The following is a 12,723-nucleotide window of genomic DNA, read 5'->3' as shown; positions in this document are numbered from 1 at the left end:
GCAAGATTTTATTATGGACAGGCTCTATGACATCAAACAAAACAAAACAAAAATGAAAAAACAAAAACTTTAGAATCAGCTTGACTACTTAGAACTGTGATGACACCTTACTCAGCTATTCTTAATCTGAGGACCCAAAAGGGAGAGAGGACGTGAACCTGGACAAAATAACAACAACAAAACTTACATCATTACTTTCACTAGCCTGTAACTGAAATGTAGCATCTCTTTCCGTTATCAGTATATGCAATGAGTCGCAGTATTTCCACAGTATCTATGCATGACTTTGCACCCATAGAAGTCAGATATTTTGATATCACAATACGATTATGGCAGATATCTCAAAATTTTATGCTCATTACTAACTGAAATTATGGAACCTACTAACCCAGTGCCTAAGCTTCCTTATTTAAGGCCTTAATAAAAAAGCACACATTATGGTATCACACATTTGTAATTTACTATTTTGACAATAGTATTTTAATGTAACTGGTTTTCTTTGGAATCTTATGTATTTTAGTTTATCAATCTTAGTTTAACTAGTTTTAGTTAATTCCAAAACACTATTTTGGGAAATAGTCCACAGGCTTCACGAGTTTGCCAAAGGGCTCCCACAACCTCCCTGGGAATCTATTTCTTTAGGAGCTAAGAGCCATGATGCAGGGTCGCCATGAAGATTCCAGACGACACAGAGAAGTACACCGCCTAGTGCCCCACACATAGTAGGCATTCAACAGAAGCCAGTATGTGTTGAAAACAGTGAGACAAGGGAATTAATTTCTACCTTATGCCTTTCATTCTTCCTAATTTCAATATGGTTTATTTTCAGTATTTCAAGGATTTAAGGTTAATGCTTTCTTACGACTTGACTGTCTTCATTGGCATTGGGTGCTGTTTGTGACGATATGGTATGTGGATGTTCTTTCCTTCTACGTTCAAAGTGCTATCACTGGAGACAATCTATGCACAGGTCAGAGGGGAGAGCCCTGGGGAAGAGTCCATGCTGGCTGAGGATGGGAGGCCTTACAGCGGATATACAGCTGACTTAGCTGCACTGCATTGAGCCAATGGGCAGGGCCTTGGCCACAGTGAAGGAAATGAGAACAAGTTATTTAGAAACTGGGAACACAGAGCTATTTTAAAGCTTGCCAGTGAGAGAGCCTTCAAAGACAGGTCTAGTCTTTAGGCTCAGCATAATGAACCTCAATGTGAGAAAATTAAGTAATGTTTCAACTTGAGTCCCAAATCAACAGTCTCAGCAATATGAGAGTATTCTACTAATGGGAATGCACTAGAGCTACAGAGGGAAGATTCATGGTCTTCTTAATTAACTCCGAGGTGCCGCACATAAGGGGAAAACGATAAATCAGGTAGATTACTGCCAGCAATCTGAATTTCCAAATGAAATAAGAGAGGTGTAGTGCCTTGAGTCATTTTGTAAATGTGTATGGTGGGGGTGGAAGGGAAATCTCCAAGGTCATCTCTTGTGTTTAATTTGCCACTTTATGATTTAATTTCATGCCATGTGCAAAGTACTTGGTATATAGTCAGGTGTGAAAAGACAGGAAACAGAAAGATTAGTAAGACATAATGGGAGGACAACACAGTATACACACATGTAAAGCTGTGCTTGTTACTCACGCATTTATCCAAAATGTATTTATTGAGCACCTACTGTGTAACATTGTTCTAGGAGCTGAGGATGTAGTAATGACCAAGATGGACAAAGTCTCTGCCCCCATGGAGCCCACATTCCTTAGGGGAAGAGAGGTACTCAACAAGACAATTACATCAACAGTGTGACTCAAGCAGTGATAAGCACTAGGAAGAACAGAAGAGTAAGGGCACAGAGAGGGATGAACAGGATACTGTTTAAAGCAGGGAAGCCCTGCTGTGTAGGTGACATCTGACCAGAGACTAAGAGAAGGGGAGGACATGAATTGTGTGAAGCTCAGATTAGAGGGAGAGCATCCCAGCAGAGGGGCCAATGAGGACAAGTGCCTTGGAGCAGGCCTAAGCTGAGTTCGTGCTCAAGGGGCAGGAACTGCAGCTCTTTTTGGGGAAGGAGGATGGTGCTAAGAGGCGAGGCTGGAGGAGTGAGGGGATGCCTGCTCAAGGGAGCCATGTTGGCCACTTTTATTCACTTTTATTTCACTTTTATTCCAAGTGTGACAGGAAGGCTTTGGCCGGTGAAGGAGGTAGTAGAACTTCCTGCTAAGATAAAAACACACACAAAGAAATATAGGTCTGTAGAATAAATAAGGATTAATCCACATTGCAGGATTATTGTTATAGGTGATAAACACAAACACATGCAAGCAAGTCTGGAAACAACTGGGATATCCACCACTTAATAGTGAAATAAATCATTATATAGCTGTATCATAGTATTTTGTGTTGCTGTTAAAAAGAATAACTTAGATCTATTTCTATTGACCTGGAAGGATGTTACATAAAAAAACAAAAGATAAGTGTATGGGGGGATTACACACACACACACACACACATAGATGTACATATATGTCTATCTGTATATATTCGAAATATATACATATACATTTTATGCACATATAAGCATATAATGTATATGTGTGTATATGCACACACATATACACATATATGATGTTTATTTTAGGCTATTTTATTTAAAAAATGTTACAACCAATCAAAGCCATATATATATGTGTGTGTGTGTATATATATATATATATATATATCTCCACACATGGGGAATACCTGCCATGATGTTGACATTTGTTAACTTGGGGTGGGGCAGGGTGGGGTGTTAGGGAGAGAGGACAGAAGCTTTAATCTTAAATGTATTTGCACACAATTTTAAAATTTATATTAGTCAATATTCAATAGTCATAGCAAAATGTGTTAAGGTTTTTTATTTTTTTAATTAAGACAAAGTCTCGCTTTGTCACCCAGGCTGGATGCAGAGGCCCGATCTCAGCTCACTGCAACTTCTGCCACCCGGGTTCAAGCAATTCTCCTGTCTCAGCTTCTGCATAGCTAGGATTATAGTTGTGCGCAACCATGGCTGGCTAATTTTTTTTTTTTTTTTTTTTTTTTTTGAGATGGAATCTCACTCTGTCACCAGGCTGGAGTGCAGCGGCGTGATCTTGGCTCACTGCAAATGTTATGATTTTTTAAATTTTAACTTTTTAGAGATGGGAGTCTCCCTCTATTACCCAGGATAGAGTACAATTATAGCTCATTGCAATCTTGACCTTCTGTGCTCAGTTGATCCTCCTGCCTCAGCCCTTGAGCAGCTGGGACTACAGGCACATGCCACTATGCCCAGCTGATTTTAAAAAGTTTTTGTAGAGATGGGGTCTTGCTTTATTGCCAAGGCTTGCCAACAACCAGCCAACTCCTAGGTGCTCAAGTGATCCTCCTGTCTTGGCTTCCCTAAGAGCTGGGATTACAGGTGTGAGCCACCATGCCCAGTAGGGGTACATGATTTTGAAAAAGGAACTTAAAGATTTAAACAATTCATTCTCAGCAATTAGGGAATATTCGTAAAATAGGTAGTGTTAAATGTCCATCTTGAAGAACAGGATTATTACAGCCAGAAAGAAGTAGAGACAAGAAGGAGGATGCTGCAAGCCGAGGGCAATACATGGAAGGTTTTCATTCATGGCATTGATAGACCAGACTAATGCTTCCACAGATCTTGTGATGGCAGCTGCTGGGCAGGGTTTCAGTGGAGAGAATAGAGGCAGACAGGGAAACCGCTGAACTCCTTGGACAATCCCAAACAGGAAGTCAGAGCCTCAAGTAAGGACAGGAGCAGAGGAAGTATTCAAGAGGTGATGAGGATGCAAACGTTACACATTTGGTGACTGATCATTTGGAAATGGGGGTGAGGAAATGAGATGGCTGGAATATAATTAATTCCAAGCTTCCTGGACTAGTGAATGGGTGGGTGCCATTAAACATATTATCAATCAAAAAAAAAAAAAGGAGCCATTCTGGAGAAGGATGTGAAATAATGGGCCTGGCACTAGATGAGTTAAGCCTGTACTGAACATTCCCATGCCCACAGGTAGTAGGGTGGTTAGAAATGGGGGCTGGAGGAAGCACGGGACTTGGGTCCTCTCCACATAGGTAACAGCCAAGGTCAAGGCATGGAACAAATACAGACAGAAAAGCAAAATGGTAGGGACAAAACTTAGGGAGAAGCCACTGCTTTTATGGCAAAGAAGTAGGAGAAGAACCAGGACAGAACAAACTAATGGGCACAAATGAAGAAAGGATTTCAGAACTTAGAGCATCTGCTGATGAGGGGATGGGAACTTCCTTAAGGAACTTTAATACAGCGTAAAATACTTCCAACTGAACTGCAGTAAGTTTAGGAAGGGTTTGACCTGAGAATGTTACAGGCCATGATCTCAACGACAGCACCAAACGTATGCTGCTAAACCATTCATGAGAAATCCAACCCCATGATCCAATCACTTGCCACCAGGCCCCACCTCTAACACTGGGGATGACATCTCAACATGAGATTTGGAGTAGACGTCTGAGCTATAACACATGTGAAAACAGGATGGGCTGAGACTCTATAGAGGTCTCAAGGCAAGTGTGGCACCCAGGAGAGGACACAGCAGGGGTAGGTCAACTTCACAGTTTGAAATAATAAAAGTACAGCAGCTCTTGCTTATGACAAAGTCCAGGAAATGACTTCCTATATAAAAAAGAAGTAGGAAATCCAAGTCTATTTCTAGAGAGTTTCTATATCACTGAATTTCTACTGACCTGTAATAAGTTTAAAACCCTTGAAAAATTATAAAGCAGCTTTGAATTGGGCTCAAGGATGCACAAAAAGAAAATCAGTCATAAATACTGATGAGTGGACATAAAGATTTTAAAAAATGGTCTGATGTGATTTCAATTGTATAAGGAGCTATTTAAAACACAGAGTGTCCTAAGAATGAACTGTAGATTACTGGAGGCACAGTTCCTAACAAATGAATCACATCACCCAACTGTGCCAGGACACCTCTCCTACCAAGTGTTTTGTGCGAGCAATGCAAACTAATTCTGTTGGAGCGAGCCAAAATGTCATATAAGGGTTGTCTTTCCAGCTTCCCAATGTCTCTCAAGAATATATGGTCTTTGTGGAACACAATGAACACCCCAAATCAAGTTAAGAGATATTACAAGGAAAATCTGGCAGGCAGCCATCTCAGCTTTGTTTCAAATGATGTCCATAAAAATACAGGCTAAGAAAATGGTAGCACGATGCCTGGTGTTTGAGACCTAGCGGCATGCAACATGTTTATTATGGCATGCATTAGGCCACAAACTTCAGTCTGGGGCTCGGGGACACAGCAGAACCTTAGTTCTGGTAGACAAAAAAGGAAAATAGGAAGGCATGCCTTGTACTGTAATAAATGACTGCTCTCAGAAGACCATAAACAGGTGGTTTCAAAAGAAAAAAGTCACTGCTTTTAGATTTAAAGAACATCAAATGCTGCAGGCTTGTTTGTATTAAAAAAAATAGAAGGCCAGTACACACTCAGCTAATTATAGCATTTTTTATGAGGCCAGGACTGACTAAAATCTGGCAAAAATGAGTCCAACTGAAACAGCAAGAGTGAGAGTTTGGGAGGATTAGGTGAGGTTTTGGAGTGGGAAGAAATGTGGGAAAGAGGAAGAAAGCTTTCATTAAGCAGTTCACATTCTGGTAGAAGGAGGAAAAAAAAGCATCCAGACTGATTTTATTTTCATTCAAAACAACATCTTATTCCATACATTTTTACTTTAAATCCCTGAACATGTTTATAATGGCCACTCTGAAGTCATTGTCTCCTACATCCAGCATCTGGGCTATCTCAGGGAAGGTTTCTATTGACTGCTTTGTTTTGTCTAAGAGAAGATGTTCCTACTTTTTTCATGTCTAGTGATTTTTAATTATATATTGGACATTGTGATATCTGATCCATTCCCATGAAGATGCTGAGTTTTGCTCTAGCAGGCAGTTCAATTTAACGCTGATCACGTTGAACTTGTATAAGTTTAGATTTATGCTTTATTAGAATACAACTCTTAAAAGCCCAAAAATATCACACCTATAATCCCAGCACTTTGGGAAGTCAAGGCAGGCAGATCACGAGGTCAGGAGTTTGAGACCAGCCTGACAATCATGGTGAAACCTCATCTCTACTAAAAATACAAAAAATTAGCCGGGAGTGGTGGTGGGTGCCTGTAATCTCAGCGACTTGGGAGGCTGAGGCAGGAGAATCACTTGAACCCAGGAGGTGGAGGCTGCAGTAAGCTGAGATCACGCCACTGCACTCCAGCCTGGGTGACAGTGCAAGACTTCGTCTTAAAAAAATAAAAGCCCAGAATGTTTCCCAAGACCATTTAACTTGTCAGGACTACAAATTCAGTCTACTCTGACAACCCTATGTGAGTTTGGTTTTAGGGACTGTTGGGATGGTTTTAGAGCAAATCATACCCTAGAGCAAAGTCCTTATTTATAATTTGAAGTCTTTCTGGTATCTCCGTTGAATGACTAGGTGTCCATAAATTGTTTCTATACTGGCTTGGCTGGAGGGCAACATGGTTTCTCTGTTCTAGTCTCACTCTTGTGGCAGCCACTCTTTGATTTACAGTCTTACCCTGAACATGAACAACCCACCCTCAGCCATGGACTCATGGATGATCCTCACATAGATTTTTGGAGAGTCTTCACAGCTTCCTCATCTTCACTTGTACCTGCCTTCCCTCCACACACACATACAGGCAGATTTCAGCAGCTTTAGTTGTGCCAACTCTGACCTCTGCCTCCTCACTTCAGTCAAACTGCTGTGCTCTGCCTGGACTCTGGCTTATGCCACTGCAGTAAGGACACCGTCCTCACAGTGAGGGCCTGGGGCTCATGGAGCTCGCCTCCTAAGCTTCCTTTCTCTCAGGGATCACAGTCTTGCACTGCTTTTTGTCTAGAGCCTGAAAACCATTATGTTGCACCTTTGTCCAGCTGTTTATGGTGAGAGAAATCATGATGGCAACTTAACATATTTTTATGCTGCATGCCCTATGAATGTTGAATAAAAGTTGCATAATATTCCATGAAGCTCTCTCAATGCAAGTGGATAGTAGTGGCTCCTGTTTTCACATAAAAGTGTCCCTAGAGTTCTTAGAATCATTCATTGTTATTCTTTCATAAACAAATCCATTTATTCATTCAATAAATACTTAGAGAGAGTCTTGTATATGTCAGATACTGTTCTGGGGGTAGAGACAGGATTCGAACCTGAACAATCTGACTCCTGCTCCTATAATCTTAACCCCTGCACTGTTCTACTTTTCAAAGAGAGGACAAATACATTGGAAATGTGGGAAAAACAGTGATAGTTTCTGAGCAAAAAAACCAGAAGCTATATTTTTAATAGAAGCCAGCTTGGTGTCTGAGCAGGTTATGAGAAGTAGTTGGAACACCACTAAAAGAGGCACAAGAGGAGACGTTGATTGAATTAGACCATTAGGGCAAAATTTTGTCCTTGTTTTTCCCAGATAATGATGAGCGAAAGGAGTATTTTGCATTTTGAATCAGAAAAAGAATAAAAAGCCATTCTAAATAAAAGGCTTCAGGGTTCCCTGGGGAAGTTGAGGAAGTAGGTGGAAGTGATATTACTCTGGGGATATTACCATTACCCCAAACTATATGCAGAACACTACTCCCATCAGATGCTTCAAGAAAAGTCCTCTGGAATCAGGTACATGTAAGAATTATATTATTCCTCTTGGAGTCTTAAAATGCATATCAGCATAGCAGAGGTAAATAAATCCTATGGTAAAGAAAACCATTTTATTTAACTCAAGATGTTCCAAATATAAAGACCATAGTACCCTACTGTGAGTCAGTGAGGTAGGGTGTGTGTGTGTGTGTGTGTGTGTGTGTGTGTGTGTGTGTGTGTGTGTGTATCTGGGGGAGAAAGAGGGGAGGTGAGAGAGAGACAGTGTGAGAGTAAACACATATGAAAGTAGTGAATACCCCTTGGAATTACTGTTCTATGAAACAAATTTTGGAATTTGCTACTTAACGTCAACGGCAAATACTAGGCTAAATAAAAACCATTTTTAGAGGTCAAGCCTACCACTACCGCACCATGTAGCGCAGGGAGACCTACAAAGAGAATCAGAGTAGACCCTTAACTTAGTTGTAAGAACACAGTACATTTTTATTAAGTAGTAAAAGAATCAAGTATAAAGATGCCAATTTGTGCCTAGGGATGATAATTCTTTACATCTTACACCAAATGCCATATATGTGTGTGTGTGTCTGTGTGTGTGTGTGTGTATATTAAAGTTAATTTGGAAACTCCAATTTATATTATTTTAATAAAAGCAGAAAATACAGTATAATTAACAGCTGTGGCCATATACATTATCATGTCTTATTCTCCTCCCCCCCCCCCACCCCCGAAACAGAGTCTTGTTCTATCACCCAGGCTACAGTGCAATGGCACCATCATAGCTCACTGCAGCCTTGAAATCCTGGGTTTAAGCAATCATCTCACCTCAGGCTCCCAAATAGTTGAGATTACAGGTGTGAGCCACTGTGCCCAGGATCATGTCTTTAAGTTATGTCAGTTATCCATTTCTTGGGAGCCACAAGTTATTACTAAGCTACCTGAACTACTTAGACAATCATCTGAAGGAAACACCCAGGGACAGCCCTATGCTTCTCAGTAACCTTTTCATAGAGACTCACCTGCCTTTGCCCCGAAGCTCACCTATTCCCTGCCTCATTGTTGAGTCATGATGGAGGATAATTTCCAGGGTGCTATGCCCTTTCTTTCCTATTGATTGGGGATGCTAAGGTGTCCTTATTTACTACTGTAATGCTAGGGATTTGCCTTGCACGGTCAACCTAATTCAGTGGTAGCGATCTATCATACAGGAATTACTGGTTACCTCTCTCATAGTGTTTTCAGCTTCTTCAGTCTCCTATGTTTCATCTTATCAGGTTGCTAACCTTTAATTATCTAGGACATGGCAATTATTCTGCTATTATTTTTATGTCTATGTTCCTTCTGCCCAGGTCTCCTACTCCATTTTTCCAATATTAGATACTCTTTCAAATTCTCCTCTTACTTTTCTATCCTCTGATACTTAACTTTTAAGTCTCTGATATCCCAGCAGGTCAAGCTACACAATGGTTAGAGTCTGGAGCCTAACTGTGGAGGTTTGAACCCAATGCCCCACCGTGTACTATCATTTGCCTTTTTCATTCTCATTTTTTCACAGGTGTACAGCGGGGTTTTTCAGAGGCTGTATGACACATAGCATTGCAGCAGATTAGATACGAAATCCAAAATCCAGCTGATGTCCATTAGGTCATTAAAAAAACTCACTTTTGGGCTGGGTGCAGTGGCTCACACCTGCAATTCCAGCACTTTGGGAGGCCATTGCGGGTGGCTCATGAGGTCAGGAGATTGAGACCATCCTGGCCAACATGGTGAAACCCCGATTCTACTAACATACAAAAAATTATTCGGGCATGGTGGTGTGTGCCTGATTCTAGCTACTTGGGAGGCTGAGGCAAAGAAATCGCTTGAACCGGGAGGTAGAGATTGCAGTGAGCTGTGATGGTACCACTGTACTCCAGCCTGGTGACAGAGTGAGACTCCGTCTCAAACAAACAAACACCGACTTTTGGCAGGGCGCGGTGGCTCAAGCCTGTAATCCCAGCACTCTGGGAGGCCAAGATGGGTGCACCACAAGGTCAGGAGTTTGAGACCACCCTGGCCAACATAGTAAAATTCTGTCTCTACTAAAAATACAAAATTAGCTGGGCCTGGTGGCATGTGTCTGTAATCCCAGCTACTGGGGAGGCTGAGGCAGAAGAACTGCTTAAACCCAGGAGGTGGAGGTTGCAGTGTGCTGAGATCATGCCACCAATCTCCAGTCTGGCAACAGAGTGAGACTCCATTAAAAAAAACAAACCAACCTCACTTTTAAGGAAACCAAAGATATTTTCCTTTCTATCCATAAATATCTATTATGTTCAACATATTATGCTCGAGTGTAATTTTAAAGAGGTATATAAAGGCAACAATTTTTATTTAACTGTTCTTTTTTTTTAATCCAAAAAGCTAGCTCCATTTTAAGGAACCTAACACTCTGTTGATTGATTAGTCAATGTTATTGCCAAAGAAAGTTTCATCTCAATTTTGAGATGCCCAAATGTCCATCAACGTTGTTTTAAACAGATATTTGGGCAGAAAAATCATCATTCTTTTCTTGTCTTCACTGCTCAGAAAAATTAGGATTTATTTCCCCTCAGGTGAAATAAAAATCTCTTATTCGTATAAACTGTATTTAAAAAAAAAAAAAAAACAAAAAGGCACCATCTTCAGCTGTATTTAGCCTATTGCTGTCAAGCTGATTTTCTTTCACATGACTTAACCCTTATTACTATCATCTTGAATGCATACTGGCTCATCTGAATTTTGATACTGCATGTTTCCTTTCTCTTACTCGAGGTCCCCAAGACTCCTTTTAGCCATCTTTCCATCATGGCCAGGCTAGTAGTTGTCCATTGCTTGGCCCTCTCTTTCGTCTATCATGTTCCTGCAAATACATTGAAAGTGCCTGCAGTGTGTTAAGTTTATGCTCTGAATGTGGCACTAGGGATCCTGTATGAGCGGAAGTGGCAGTAACTTGGGCAACCTTCCACCCAATCTTTCTCTTCACTTAAAAATCATTGGTAAACTTACTGATCCACTACATATGTCTACTTCTCTCCCAGCTGGGATTTGATCTGTCAAATTTCCTACTTTCTCAGGTTTGTAAATTTAATGAGGTATCCAGTTCAAGACCCATCTTCTTCAGATCTAACTTCTAATCTATAGTAAATACAGAAGACAGAGGAACTCATCACATGACATCTAGAGGAAAGAGCCAAGAGAAAATCCAGAAGGTAGAAACATTCTGTGGAACAACTAGCCTATCTCTTCAATAAGTCATTGCCAATAAAACGATTATGCCAGATTAAAAGAAACTTGAGGGAGAAAATATCCAGATGCGATGTGATTCTCTGAACTGGGCTGCTAGACTAGACAGGCCAGCTACAAGAACATGTTTAGACCACCTCAAGAAATCTGAATATTAGATTAGAAATCTGGGTATTAGACAAGACTTAAATTTAAAATGGAAAAGTACAGATGGATGACTAAAAAGAACAGATTATAAAGTAGTATGTAGAGCTCTTGATTAAAAATTATATATTTATGTATTTTTAGAAAATGATCTGAAAAAATATGAGTTAAGGTGTTAGCAGCAGTGATACCTGGCTGGTGGGAATGTGATGTTTTAATTTTGCATTTTTGTCTGACTATATTTTCTATAATGCCTGTATACGGCTGTAATAATAAAATGTTATTTTAAAAATGACTCACTTTCTCCAAGATGACTTATCCAAGAAATTTCTTTTTTTTTTTTTTGAGACGGAGTTTCGCTCTTGCTACCCAGGCTGGAGTGCAATGGCGCGATCTCGGCTCACCGCAACCTCCGCCTCCCGGGTTCAGGCAATTCTCCTGCCTCAGCCTCCTGAGTAGCTGGGATTACAGGCACGCGCCACCATGCCCAGCTAATTTTTTGTATTTTTAGTAGAGACGGGGTTTCACCATGTTGACCAGGGTGGTCTCGATCTCTTGACCTCGCGATCCACCCACCTCGGCCTCCCAAAGTGCTGGGATTACAGGCTTGAGCCACTGCGCCCGGCCTATCCAAGAAATTTCACACCCACTGATCATGCCCTGATTCTAGAATTCCAGCACATCCTACTGACAGTTTACGCCAAACGACTGCACTCGATTCAAGTTCTCTGATGGTTCTTGTATGGGGCCCTATCCCTATTCTTTGACTTATTTTGCAGTCCCAAATCATGCTTGGCAGAATATTTTTTACTTTAGTGACTGTAAATCCTATATAATTGGTAGCTACCTGCTGTCCAGCATTACTGACAATATAAATACAAAGAAGAGGGTGAAAATTTCAGATTCTTATTAGAATATGACTTAGTATTACACAAATTTGTATACACATAGGTGACATATTTTACCCAAAGCAAGAGCCACACTATTAAAAGTCCTATTCAAAATCACAATTTATATACCTGTTCATCCTATTCTCTAATATTACTAGGCTAATATTATTAGTTATATTAATTCATATAACTTCAATATATAATTTAAAAAATTTAAAACCCTTGCTGATTATGGAAAACAATACTGGCTCTGTAAGAAACCCAGAAAAGTATATATGTCTTTATTTTCATTTTATGTAATTTTGAAGGCATTCTACTTAACACATGTCAAAAATTATGGGTAACGAAAAACTGCAGCTATTGAAATCTAAGGGAGCTATGCAAATAGATGTTTATGTCAATGAATCCTTTTAAAAACAAGCTTCACAGAAGAACCTGAAACTGAACAAGAGGTGTCTCTAATTCACAGCACTATCTGGGCAAGAATCGAGTAAGTTTTCAAAAAAGGCCCTCAAATGAAACAGTACAGATAATTCATTCCCAGCTTTCCACTTCAGACCCCAACCTCCGTTCCCGTACCAAGAGACTAAAAACACTCCTCACCTTCTATGAAAAGACTCATCAATAGAAATTCATTCCCTGAATTATGAGCAGAGAGTTTCTCATTCTCATTAAAAATGAGTTTTGCTTTTACTTTGTCTTTTTTTGCTTTGGGA

The 12,723-nt window shown here is 40.3% G+C and overlaps 1 protein-coding gene across 2 annotated transcripts in view; it reads right to left on the bottom strand.

Moving 5' to 3' along the window:
- Positions 1-12,723, bottom strand: part of JAZF1 (JAZF zinc finger 1) — a 342,544-nt gene that overhangs the window by 140,796 nt on the left and 189,025 nt on the right. The window lies entirely within an intron of this gene.

This window comes from Sapajus apella, unplaced genomic scaffold (assembly GCF_009761245.1).
Source record: "Sapajus apella isolate SASKATOON/1434 unplaced genomic scaffold, GSC_monkey_1.0 scaffold19, whole genome shotgun sequence".
NCBI classification, from domain to species: Eukaryota; Metazoa; Chordata; class Mammalia; order Primates; family Cebidae; genus Sapajus; species Sapajus apella.
This window is presented reverse-complemented; position numbering and strand designations above follow the sequence as displayed.